The 14,060-nt window shown below is 38.9% G+C and overlaps 1 protein-coding gene across 1 annotated transcript in view; it reads left to right on the top strand.

The window, feature by feature from the left end:
* The window catches only part of LOC121373831 (protein FAM214A-like), a 69,813-nt gene that overhangs the window by 25,816 nt on the left and 29,937 nt on the right, over positions 1-14,060 (top strand). The gene's annotated exons all lie outside the window — the stretch shown is intronic.

Genomic DNA, 14,060 nt, shown 5'->3' on the forward strand with positions numbered 1-14,060 from the left:
GTTCCTATTCCAATAACGGCCCCAACCCACACTTAAATTAATCAACATGTTTGTTCAAACATGAGACTCCCACCATTGGATGGAACCTTTCTAGTGTGTCACCAAAAAGTAAAAGTTTGTGTTATATAATGACACCACTAGAACACATTGATTTATTCATGTTCATCGTTGGCTATTGGATGTCAAACATTTGGTAATTCTGACACACAGTCTTTAGAGAAAATATGCATTTTCCCCCACAGACAGGACAGCACATACCATTGCTAAGTATTCCAATTATGGGGGCATTGGTTTTGGATGGAAAAATCCCAATGGTTGGGCGGGTATAAATTTCTTTGCAATGTGGCTTTGGATAACCATGCCACCAAAATGTAACCTGAGCATTCTGGACTGCTATGTCTGAATGATGGTATATTCATGAGACAAGTAGCCAGATGCCTGCAAGTGAGCCATTCCGTCATCCATTAACTATGGGAGCATTTCCATACCACTGGCATGGCTGCCTCTGGCATATACAGTATCCATGTGGCCCATAACTTGTGACTAGTATAGTTTAAAATATGCTGAGGTGTAGTTACACAAACATTCTTTTCCTTTCCTCATCCCAAGCATTGGTAAATACATATGTGCCTCCCCACAACACGTGAGTGACAGGCTTGAAAGACATGCTAGAATAGTGGTATAGAACTCCATAATGTCAAGATTGACAACCTGGCTGACACTCTTCCAGACTACCTACATCCAGCCAGCATTACCACACTCTACATCAGTGGATGATCAGGAATGTGGGTGTGTGTGTGTGTGGCAGCAAGAATGGAAGAAAGGAATGTTTGTTTAATGACACCTCAGCACATTGTGTATATGGTGGTTGTTATGGCTAGGTTTGGACTATCAATTGCCAGCAGAAAGTTGTCAAAATTTCTACGCTCTTACAACTCTCGTCGTATAACCTGTAAGTCGGGAAATTAGAACACAGTGGTCGAGTTGGCCAACTTTGTTGTGACATTTGAGTCTGAACCTAGCATTAAGAAAGGAAAGGAATGTTTGTTTAATGGCACCCCAGCACATTGTGTAATTGGTGGTTGTTACGAAAGGAAAGGAATGTTTGTTTAATGGCATCTCAGCACATTGTGTAATATTGGTAGTTATAAAAAAGAAAGGAATGCTTGTGTAATGACACCCCAGCACGTGTAATTGGTGGTTGTTACGAAAGGAAAGGAATGTTTGTTTAATGGCATCTCAGCACATTGTGTAATATTGGTAGTTATAAAAGAAAGGAATGCTTGTGTAATGACACCCCAGCACATTGTGTAATATTGGTAGTTATAAAAGAAAGGAATGCTTGTGTAATGACACCCCAGCACGTTGTGTAATTGGTGGTTGTTAAGAAAGGAAAGGAATGTTTGTGTAATGACACCTCAGCACATTGTGTAACTGGTGGTTGTTAAGAAAGGAAAGGAATGTTTGTGTAATGACACCCCAGCACGTGTAATTGGTGGTTGTTATGCTAGTCTTAAACTACCAATTAACTGCCAGCAGAAAGTTGGGGAAACATCTACTGTCACGACTTCAATGACCGTCCAGTTGTTAAGAAAGGAAAGGAATGTTTGTTAATGACACCCCAGCACGTGTAATTGGTGGTTATTAAAAAAGGAAAGGAATTTTGGTTTAATAACACCTCACACATTGTGTAACTGGTGTTAAGAAAGGAAAGGAATGTTTGTGTAATAACACCTCAGCACATTGTGTAATTGGTGGTTGTCAAGAAAGGAAAGGAATGTTTGTTTAATGACGCCTCAGCACATTGCGTAATTGGTGGTGGTTAATAAAGGAAAGGAATGTTTGTTAATGACACCCCAGCACATTGTGTAATTGGTGGTTGTTATGGCAGGGTATGCACATGGGATTGTTTTTGACTGGCCAATCGGGCCACTCACAGCAACACTTTGACTTGCCCGTACAACTTTTGAATGGCCAGCGACCGAATTTCGTTTTAAAAAAGAACTTACTTAAATTGCACTTTAAAAACATGTTATCATATCATACAAACAATAGTAACAACACAAAAGAAGGAAACAGAACTTGTTTTAATTTTATTACAAACTGTTGTAATTAAATTATAATTATTATGTTGTCACGGGAGCCACACAATCAAACATCTGGAATGTTTTACCAAGGTTCGGTCTTGGAATGAATCAGGTGCTTTTATGACCGTATGACGAGGAATTAAAAAGGTTACTAAGCTGACAGCAATCTATACAAACAAAAATCACATCCACGAGAAATAAACATACAATTACTATTTAATGGGAGCAGGTCAACTCGCCCCAAAACCAACTCGCCCCAACGCGGTCAGAAGAAAAGTTGGGGAAATTTCTGCTGTCACAACTCCAATGACTGTCCAGTTGCTATTCTGTTTGACATCCAATAGTTGATGATTAATAAATCAATGTGCTTTAATGGTGTCGTTAAACAAAACAAACACAACTGTTTAATTAAAGGTCATTAATATACACACGTAATAATAACAAGTGTTTTCCTTTTTGATAAATCTGCTGTTAATCAACAGATTTGATTAATTATCCACATTGGCTGTCTTGTAAATAAAAGGAATATTTTACACCCAATAGCCGATGTGCATTTTTCGTGTTGGGGTGTCGTTAAACATTCATTCATTCATTTAATGCATTTTCTGTTAATCAACAGATTTCATTATCCGCATTGGCTGTCTTGTAAATGGAAGGAATGCATTTGAGTGCTTGTAGTTTGAGTAGATATATGTGTTGAGCAGGAGACCTGCGTATGTCGTCTGCGATGACTAAAATGAATCCATCATAAACAGAAATGGGCGAGACGGACATTAATAAATCAGTGTCAGACAGCTAGACTGGTTCTGACTTACGAGATGTAGAGATAAATGGGATGGATATTAAATATTGAATATAGTCTCATCCTAGACACAGTTCTCTGGCAAAGTGTCACAGGTTCCTGGTCGAGTCCATGACAGGCGTACTTGAACAGTTCACCGCTGGAAGCATTGAAAAAATGACCCACCCACCCCCCGAGATGTAAAGATAAATGGGATGGATATTAAATATTAAATATAGTGTTGTCCTAGACACAGTTCTCTGGCAAAGAGTCACAGGTTCCTGGTCGAGTCCATGACAGGCGTACTTGAACAGTTCACTGATGAAAGCATTGAAAAAATTACCCACACTCCACGATGTAAAGATAAATGGGATGGATATTAAATATTGAATGTATAGTCTTGTCCTGGACACAGTTCTCTAGCAAAGTGTCACAGATTCCTGGTCAAGTCCATGACAGGCGTACTTGAACAGTTCACTGATGGAAGCATTAACAAAATTACCCACTCTGTCTCTTTCACCTTTCTGTGTATCTCACTATGTCTTTCCCCCTCTTTTGTCTCTTATTTCTTTGTCTGTTTGTTCTGTATCTATTCCCCTCCCTCCTGTCTTTCCCTTCTCTTCTCTGTCCCTTCTCTTTATCTGTCCCCACTTGTCTCTCTTTCTCTCTATCGCTCTCTCAATCTCTTTCTCCAAGGCTTTACACAGATGACTCCTTTCACCACACCTTGTATGACGTGTATTGTGTATTCTCGAATTTTAAACAAGTCATTCACAGCATGATTAACACAGATTTATACCAGCATGAATAAGCGTTTTCTAAAGATGACACATTCTCTCTCTCTCTCTCTCTCTCTCTCTCTCTCTCTCTCTCTCTCTCTCTCTCTCTCTCTCTCTCTCTCTCTCTCTCTCTCTCTCTCCTCCCTCTATTTCTGTTTCTCTCAGTCTCTGTCTGTCTGTCTGCTAGTTTCTCTCTCTCAGTCACACACACACACACACACTTACTCTTTCTTTCTCCCTTGCTCCTCTCTCTATCTCACACTTTCTTTATCTCTTTCTTTCTCTATCTCACACTGTCTTTCTTTATCTATCTCTCTCTCTCCTCTCTCTCTCTCTCTCTCTCTCTCTCTCTCTCTCTCTCTCTCTCTCTCTCTCTCTCTCTCTCTCTCTCTCTCTCTCTCACCCTCTGTGTCTGTCTCTGTCTGTCTGCTTGTTTCTCTCTCTCAGAGACACACACACACACTTGCTCTTTCTTTCTCCCTCGCTCCTCTCTCTATCTCACACTTTCTTTATCTCTTTCTTTCTCTATCTCACACTGTCTTTCTTTATCTCTCTCTCTCCCTCTCTCTCTCTCTCCCCCCCCCTTCTCTCTCTCTCTCTCTCTCTCTCTCTCTCTCACCCTCTGTGTCTGTCTCTGTCTGTCTGCTTGTTTCTCTCTCAGAGACACACACACACACTTGCTCTTTCTTTCTCCCTCGCTCCTCTCTCTATCTCACACTTTCTTTATCTCTTTCTTTCTCTATCTCACACTGTCTTTCTTTATCTCTCTCTCCTCTCCCTCTCTCTCTCTCTCTCTCTCTCTCTCTCTCTCTCTCTCTCTCTCTCTCTCTCTCTCTCTGTTTGTGTGGCTTTCTTCACACTGATGTGTCACTACTGTTTGACCTGATTATCTCAGCTCTATTATTAGAGTCGCTGGCTGACAACCACTATGAACCAAATACAAATATTACAATTTACGTCTGTGTAAGACATCAAGAACAAAGAAACACTGAGTCACAATTTACTCAAGTTTATCTAACAGAGAAATCACATCATCTTACACACTGAACTGGTAAATTAGACCGCCGATACATTCGACATAATAATGACATATATGTAAATTAAAATTAGACTTTTATAGTCCTTCCCAGATACATGAACGTAGCAAGTTTGTAAATAATTTCACTTTGATTTGACGTATGAAGAAAAGCTGTCTTTTAGAAATTTAGTAATAAAAAACCCCACTATTTTTGTGTGCAGTTTGAAAAACAGTCGGGAAGAAAATGGCGTTCATTGCTGGGAAGGACTATATATATATTTACATATATCTAATATTGTGTATTTTGTATTCATGAGATCATTATTTTATTAGGACAGTGATATATACTGGATATGATAATGATGTGTAATATGTAAATTACTATATAGATCTACATTGTATTACAATATATAGATCTATTTATATATTTAATATTGTATATTTTGTGTTCATGAGATTATGTGATTATTTTTTTTCATTCAGAATTTAGTTCTTATAAATACCATAGTTACACAAATTTTTTTTTTTTAATATTATGTTCTTGTTTCTCCTTCTCACTTCTGCGTCAAACATTTGATAGACTGGTCAAACTTTAACTCTCTTCCACTTAAAGGGACAGTCCTGAGTTTACAACTATTGTAAAATGTTTCTGACCAATATAGACTTTTTAATGAAGTAATATACACAGAAATATATATGGGGGATGCGTAATCGACGGCCCAAAGGGCCAGAGTTGCTAGGGGAGTCCGGGGGCATGTTCCCTCCGAAATGTTTTTAAATCTAGAATGCAGAAGATGCATTTTCCTGCATTCTGGGAGGTAAATTGGACTATTTAAAAAAATTTACACATCCATAGACGGACCTCGGCAGACTATGGGGGGGGTGCGTATGCACCCCTCGCACATACCCCTGCATACGGGCCTGAAATTAAATATAAAAAAATATTTAAAATATCAGTGTCTATATTTACAAGGTGTTTGTTCTTGTCCTTATGCTTGTAGTATCCAAAACTGAATTTTACCTCCCAATAATTTCGTATGTATGAAAAAATATATATCACACATTAGAGTAAAAACTGAGTGCTACAAACATTAGTATATGACTGCAAATACATTCGATATACAGACAGTGGCAGTGGTGCCCTGGGCACAAAATTCTGGACTGGTGGAAGGGAATTGGGTGATGCTAACGGCCTACTGGTTAGGGGGTGCAATACTTGCCTTGCCCCGGGTGCTGGCAACCCACGCTACGCCACTGGACACTGGTATTCTAAACAAGAAAATGTATTTAGTATGAAATAGTAGTTACCAACAAGGGTCTGTTATCGCAAACTATCTTACAATGGCTGCAAACTCAGGACAGTCCCTTTAATCTTTTTTTCTTTTTTTCTATGCAAAATTAATACCTGTAAGTTATATATACTTTATGTAATATTAGTCAATATCACTAAGAGGCCATCCATAATTTTCAACATTTTCATGAGCGTACAAACCAGAAAGAAAATGAGTATGGGTTAGGGTTAAGAAAATCATACAGTAATTAATTTTGTCAAACGGTCAACTTAAAATTTTTTAATCTGCAAAAACATTTGGGTATGGTGCCATACCCATTTTACCCTCTGGCAGAAACACTGGTACCCTAAAATCCGGCAAAGTAATGGGCATATTTTTATTTTTTTTAGAGAGATGATAGTAAGAGAACAGCTGTTTAAAATTTGTCAATTAAGGCACTTGAAATGCAGAGTCCATTTTCAAGACATATTTCAAACCCATAACCATGCTCTTAGATCAGGCATGACAATCTTCTGCGGATCCGCGGATATGAAAGCCATTTAGGTCGTTTCTTTGGCCGTGTACTGTCCGCTTTGCGCACAGTTCGCAAAGCTTTCAGCTGATTTTATCAAGTGTCATTGTCATGCCTGTTAGATGGGGCTATTATGGTCTGTTTTGTTTTAATTATGTACCCTCAAATTATTTTCAGGCAGAAAGCCTGCAAAATTACTTAATATTGATAAGTAATGTAAAGTTAGTGAAAGATCTATAAAATTAGTTAACATCACTAAGTATTGTACATTTTGCTATCTAATCCGTGTCTTGCTTGTTTTGCTTGCTTAGCCTTCCAGCAATGAGCCAGATAGTGACCCGTGGTCAGTGGATTTGCTGTAAGATTTATAAAATATAGTTAATATCAATAAGCCTTGTATGCTTTACTATATATGCAGACTTATTTAACATTACTAAGTAATGTATATTTAGCTATCTCATTAAGCTGTGTATGTTTTGCTTGGTTTGCTTGTTCAGCCTTCCGAATAATGCCCCAGTACATGGCCTGTGATGAACTGGTCAGTGGATTTGATACAAGATCCCAGTACCACAGTTTGACACCCAATAGTCAATGTATTTTTCGTGCTGGGGTGTCATTAAACGTTCATTCATTCATTCATTGCTACAAGATCTATAAAATTAGTTACTAGTAACATCACTATATGTAAACATGTAACATCACTATATGTAAACATGTTAACATCACTATATGTAAACAGATGTAATATCACTATATGTAAACACATGTAACATCACTATATGTAAACATATGTAACATCACTAGATGTAAACATATGTAACATCACTATATGTAAACATATGTTAACATCACTAAGTAATGTATAATTTGCTGTCTCATTCAGCTGTGTACATTTTGCTTGGTTTGCTTGCTCAGCGTTTGGAGTATAATGCTCCAGTGGCCTGTGTTGAACTGGTCAGTGGATTTGCCACATATTATGTGTGTTGATGTGTTACTTGTGTCCACAGGTGAGGCAAATGTTCACCTCTCACCTTCCGATCGTTGACCCAGTCTCTCGAGCCTGTGTTGTTTGTTGTTGTGAAGCCTATAGCATTGGCAGCTCGGCTCGGCTCCGCTCAGTAGTTCTGTGGTATTAATATAATCGTATGGTTGTTGTTTGGTTGTTTACTGCTCCATCGGGGTCGGGGTTGTTTGTGGTTTGTCCTTAAAACAGTTTCTGTTTAACCTTGACTTCCTAACTCACTGGGGGTGGGTGAGATGGATGTACATGTAGTCTTGTGGTTGAGTGTCCACCTGGTGTGATGTCGGTTCTAGGATCGATCCTCTTTGGTGGTCCCATTGAGATATTTCTGATTTTCTCATTCCAGCCAATGCACCATGACTGGTATATCAAAGGCCATGGTGTGTGCTGCCTTGTAGTCTTGTGGTTGAGTGTTCACCTGGTGTGATGTCGGTTCTAGGATCGATCCTCTTTGGTGGTCCCATTGGGCTATTTCTCATTCCAGCCAGTGCACCATGGCTGGAATATCAAAGACTGTGGTGTGTGCTGCCTTGTAGTCTTGTGGTAGATTGCTCACCTAATGTGCTGTCAGTCTGGGATCAAAATCTTTCTCTCTCTCTCTCTCTCTCACTCTCACTCTCACTCTCACTCTCACTCTCACTCTCAAGAGTAAAAAAACCCAACAATATGTTTTACACTAGCCTCAGACTATTGGCACTGACAACAACTTGAGTTGGCCAGCTTGACAGCTGTGTTGTATTTTCCCCTGACTTACAACTATAGTACGCTCTCTTGACTGGCAACAACTGTTGGTACCAGTTCATTTTTTACAATCATATAAATCTACCATGGTACGAATTGTACATGACTTCAAATAAGAGTTGTTGGAGTGCTCACACTTTCAACCTGTACAGTCGGTGCCGACTTTAATATTGGCGAGTTAGCCAACTTACTTGAGCAGTTGATCATTTAAGGCTAGCATGAGATACAAAAAACTAATCTGAAATGTGCTGAGATTTTCTCAAACATCAGGGGTTTCATTATTCCTTTTCTAATTCAGTGTACAGGATACAACCACTGTTTGCATACAGTGTTTTTATCTGTTATTTATACAGCTGTTCATATTGCCTGCTGGGAGAGCAGACTAGACTTTGTGTATTCATCCATCCATCCATCACTCCTGTGACATCTTCCTGTCTATATAATAACACCCATCCATCTGTCTTCCTTCATTCACTTTCCTCTTCCTTGATGGGAAAGGAAAGGAATGTTTGTTTGACAACACCTCAGCACATTTTAAATTAGGGTTGTTCGGAAAGGAAAGGAATTTTTCATGACACCTCATTACATTTTAAACTCTGGTTGTTTGGAAAAGAAATGAATGTTTGCAAAATGATGCCTCAGCACATTTTAAACTAGGGTTGTTTGGAAAGGAAAGGAACGATTGCAAAATGATTCCTCAGCACATTTTAAATTATGGCTGTTTAGAAAGGAAAGGAATGTTTGCAAAATGAGGCCTCGGCAAATTTTAAACTAGGGTTGTTTAGAAAGGAAAGGAATGTTTGTTTAGCAACACATCAGCACATTTTAAAGTACACAGACACAGACACACATACACACACACACATACATTCACACACATACATTCACACACACACACACACGGAGAGAGAGACGGAGAGAGAGCGAGAGAGAGAGAGAGAGAGAGAGAGAGACAGAGAGAGAGAGAGAGAAACTTTCTGCACCTATCGGTTCAGGTCAAAGGGTTTTACGTGCACATTCAGAGCAAGCTGGTTTTAGTGTACATCTGTCATAGGCGCAGGTGTCAACGTCTGCTGACTCCTCCGTCCAGGATAGGAAAGGGTTTTGGGTGGGTGGGTGTTCGAGGGGACCGTTTGCGTTTGGCAAGTGCAAGGGAGCACCAGCAGCCCGACCAGGGTCGGTAGTGGGCAGGGGTGGATTTGGTACTATTGAATTTGAAAATGTCACGTAGGTCCAAAATGAAAGAGGTTACGTAATTTCGTGAGGTAATTTGACGTCTGATTTTAATTAAAGCAGGTCACTGCATGTGATACATTTATATTCATTGACCAATGTTTGATTTTATAGCCCATTTTCCTACATCAATGTGTTGGGGTTTTTTTTGTTGTTGTTTTGTTTTGCTTTGCTTAAGAGTTAAGATGTTTCGATGTACTTCTTGATGGGTTGGGTTAAGGGAAATACTTATTTCATGCCAAAAACAAATAAAGTGTTCATTTCCAAAATGTGATATACACTCATTTAAAAACAATTAAGTTAGCAGTGAATTAAGGTATACTGATGTTGGCCCAGTGGTATATTGCTTGCCTGATGCACGGTTGGCCTACGATCGATCTTCAACAAAGGCCTAGCCCATGTAGTGGTGACAGCGGGTTTCCTCTCAAAATCTGTGTGGTCCGTAACCATATGTCTGACGCCTAATAACCGTAAATAAAATGTGTTGAGTGCGTCGTTAAATAAAACATTTCTTTCTTTCTTTCTCTTAGACTATATGTCCAATAGCTGATGATTAGTAAATCAATGTGCTCTAGTAGTGTCGTTAAACAAAACAAACTTTAAATGTCAACCCACTCATGTTAAGAGACAGGTTTGAGGTATAAATACCAGTCTCTCTCAAAATTACCAAAATAGCTGATGATTAGTAAATCAGTGTGCTCTAGTAGTGTCGTTAAACAAAACAAACTTTAAATGTCAACCCACTCATGTTTGTTAAGAGACAGGTTTGAGGTACAAGGACCGGTCTCTCTCAAAATTACCAAAATAGCTGATGAATAATAAATCAATGTGCTCTAGTGGTGTTGTTAAACAAAACAGGCTTTTAACTACAAATAGAGTTTGTCAGAAAGTGATCTATACTGATGGAAAGAAATAAAGGATCACACAGATAGCAACAAGAAATAATGACTGCATAAAAAATCAATTGAATTTGTCAGAAGTTGACTGGGAACATATAGGCAGCACATTCAACACTACAGACATTCGATCCACATTACAACTTGGCAGTGTTCGAGATTAACGGTATCCCGATATCCCAGGGATACCAGAATTTAATTTTGGATACCAGACTTCAGGAACCCAGTATCCCACCGGTATGCCATAAAATACTAAATTCTTAGGTGGGATACCAGATTTTGAAATGTTAGTATCCAACTGGGATACTGGCCAAAAAATTTAATCTCGAAGACTGCTTGGTATGAAATACAGACATTACTATGCTAGTTGTGAATTAAACTTGGTCTACAATTTGATGTGGTCCTTTATTTCTTTTCATCAGTATATATGTCAGTTAAACAGAATCTTAAAACAGTTCTTTGTGTAATATACACTGTTACAACAAAATCACGCTTTTCGAAATATGACGTAAATGGGTATATCGCATTTTTTGAAATGAACTCTTCAAATATTTGATTTCACAATGAATGAATGGGGTAATTTAAATATACTGTTTTATGATTTACGCCCGATTGTTCTGTTTACAACACATTAAACAAGTCTATAGACCAGAACATGATACAGAAAATACATTTTGTTCGGCCGGTGTTTAATGGGTTGTAACGAGTTTATGGTGTATGTATAAGAACCGATATGACATATCGTTGTAACAGGACGACAATTAAAGCTTGTTTTATTTAATGACACCACTAGAGCACATAGAATAATTATTCATTAGTTGTCAGATGTCAAACGTGATATTCTGACAGCAGTGTTCGAGATTAACAGTATCCCAATATCCCGGGGATACCAGAATTTAATTTTGGATACCAGACTTCAAGAACCCAGTATCCCACTGGGATGTCATATAATACTAAATTCTCAGGTGGGATACCAGATTTTGAAATGTTAGTATCCAATTGGGATACTGGCCAAAAAATTTAATCTCGAACACTGTGACATGTCTTAAAAAGTCACCCACTACATTTTTCTGTTGGCAGCAAGGGATCTTTTATATGTACTTTTCCACTGCCAGGACAGCACATACCATGGGTTTTTGTATACACCTGTTTTGGGGAACTAGTTGGGATTGAATATAAACCCCAGAGAAGCGGATCTCAACATGAAAAAACCCTTAAGGGGTTTGAATAATTGTTCCCCTGACTTAGAAAAGAAGAAAAGATTATGGGGAGCCATATTGATGCTAAGGGGAGCCATATTGATGCTAGGGGGAGCCATATTGATGCTAGGGGGAGCCAAGAATTAGTCTCTTTGATGACGGGACGTAGCCCAGTGGTACAGCGTTAGCTCGATCCCCGTCGGTGGGCCCATTGTAAACTGACTGTCGTGTGTTCTGTATTGTGATTGGTTAATTACATTCTTTTTCCGGGATCAAATAGACAATAACACCCGGAAAGCTAATGACGTCATTAGAAAGTGATGTCATTAGCAATTGGAACAGGCGAAGTTGACGATTCAAGGGTCTACAGTTAGATTGTAGCCAGGTATTTTTTTCAAGAAATGCCAAATATACAGTTAGTTCTGTAGAAAAACTATTCAGTTTACAATGGACATAACTATATGGAGTTTTTAGATTTGCGGGTGTTATTGTCTATTTGATGCCCGCAAATGTTTCATTTTTGACCTCAGGCTAACGCCTTCGGTCAAAAATGACATTTGCGGGATCAAATAGACAATAACACCCGCAAATCTAAAAACTCCATATGGTTATCTCCTAATTGGCCTATTTCTCGTTCAAGCCATTGCACCACAACTGGTATATCAAAGGCCGTGGTATGTGCCATCCTGTCTGGGATGGTGCATATAAAAGATCCCTTGCTACTAATGGAAAAAATGTAGTAGGTTTCCTCTCTAAGACTATACCTGTATGTCAAAATGACCAAATATTTGACATCCAATAGTTGATGATTAATAAATCAATGTGCTCTAGTTGTTTTGTTAAACAAGACAAACGTTACTTTCTGCCAACTTAGCTAGATCCCATCCATAGGAGAACAGATGAATATTTTCAACTTATTTTCATGCTTATATCCAATTAAGGTTCAAGCTGGGCTGTTTGTCCAGGACAGTGAATTAGTTGTTAGTTGTTAGTGGTTAGTGAGAGAGAAGAGGATGTAGTGGTCTTACACCTACCCATTGAGTCGTTAAAACTCGCTCAGGTTGGGAGCCGGTACCGGGCTGCGAACCCTGTACCTACCAGCATGTAGTCCGATGGTTTAACCAGGACACCACCAAGGTCAGAGAACAGATGGATATTGTGAGAGTTGAGTAATTGTATGTGGCAGAACATGCTCCACAGAATGCATTTTATTTGTTTTGTTGGCTGATGTTCAATGGATTGTACAGTGTGTTTATAGTGTGTACACAAGAACTAATGTGACACACAGTTGTAACAGGAGAACAGGGTGGGAGCCGGTACTGGGCTGCGAACCCTGTACGTACCAGCCTTATGTCAGATGACTTAACCACGACACCACCGATGCCAAAGAACAGATGGCTATTGCGAGAGTTTAGTAATTATATGTGGCAGAACATACTCCACAGAATGCATTTTATTAGGCTGGTGTTGAATGGATTGTACAGTGTGTTTATAGTGTGTACTCAAGAACTGATGTGACACACAGTTGTAACAGGAGAACTGTTGAGTGGCCTTGAAAAACTGCGACAGGCTATAGCACTCTTCTGCTTCACTTGTTTGTTTAAGCCACATGTTTAATACATACGAGTGCTTCAAAATCTCATAGCTTCTTAGCTTCTCAATGGATTATTGATTTCCGCAATTGGCAGTTTATACTTCAATAATTATAGTGTATTTTTTATTCAACATGCAGATATCATATTTTTTTTCACTCAACACTCGTCCATCTATCCATTAGTCTGTTGATTAATTGATTCATCCATCTCATCCATCTTTCCATCCATCTGTCCATCCATTCCCCTAATCAATTAGTCAGCTAAGCCATGTGTTAATCCATCCTTTGATCCATCCTTTGATCATATTTTTGACTAATTTTGTCTCAGTCATCAATCAATCTATCGATCTTATCATTTCATCTATCCATTATCCACCCATCCCTAGAAAATCCCTCTCTCTCTTTCCTTTTTATATGCCCGTCTATGATGGGTCATATTATAGTATGGCGTTATCCATCCATCCGTCCATCTGCCTATTAACTTTTTCTTGTCAGGACCATATCTTGCATACAGATGCATACAGGATCATCAAACCTCAAATGTAGGAACAACTTGGGACGGCAGTGTGTCGCATACTATTATTAGTTCACCGTGACCTACTTTTCACGGTCTACTGCAGATAACAGTAAATCCTTGTCCAGACCATATCTTGCATACAGATGCATACAGGACCATCAAACCTCACACGTAGGAACAACTTGGGACGGCAGTGTGTCGCATACTATTATTAGGTCACCGTGACCTACTTTTCACGGTCTACTGCAGATAACAGTAAATCCTTGTCCAGACCATATCTTGCATACAGATGCATACAGGACCATCAAACCTCACACGTAGGAACAACTTGGGATGGTGGTGTGTCACATACTATTATTAGGTCTCTGTGATACAAATAAATAAAATAATG

Source organism: Gigantopelta aegis, chromosome 5 (assembly GCF_016097555.1).
Source record: "Gigantopelta aegis isolate Gae_Host chromosome 5, Gae_host_genome, whole genome shotgun sequence".
Classification (NCBI taxonomy): domain Eukaryota; kingdom Metazoa; phylum Mollusca; class Gastropoda; order Neomphalida; family Peltospiridae; genus Gigantopelta; species Gigantopelta aegis.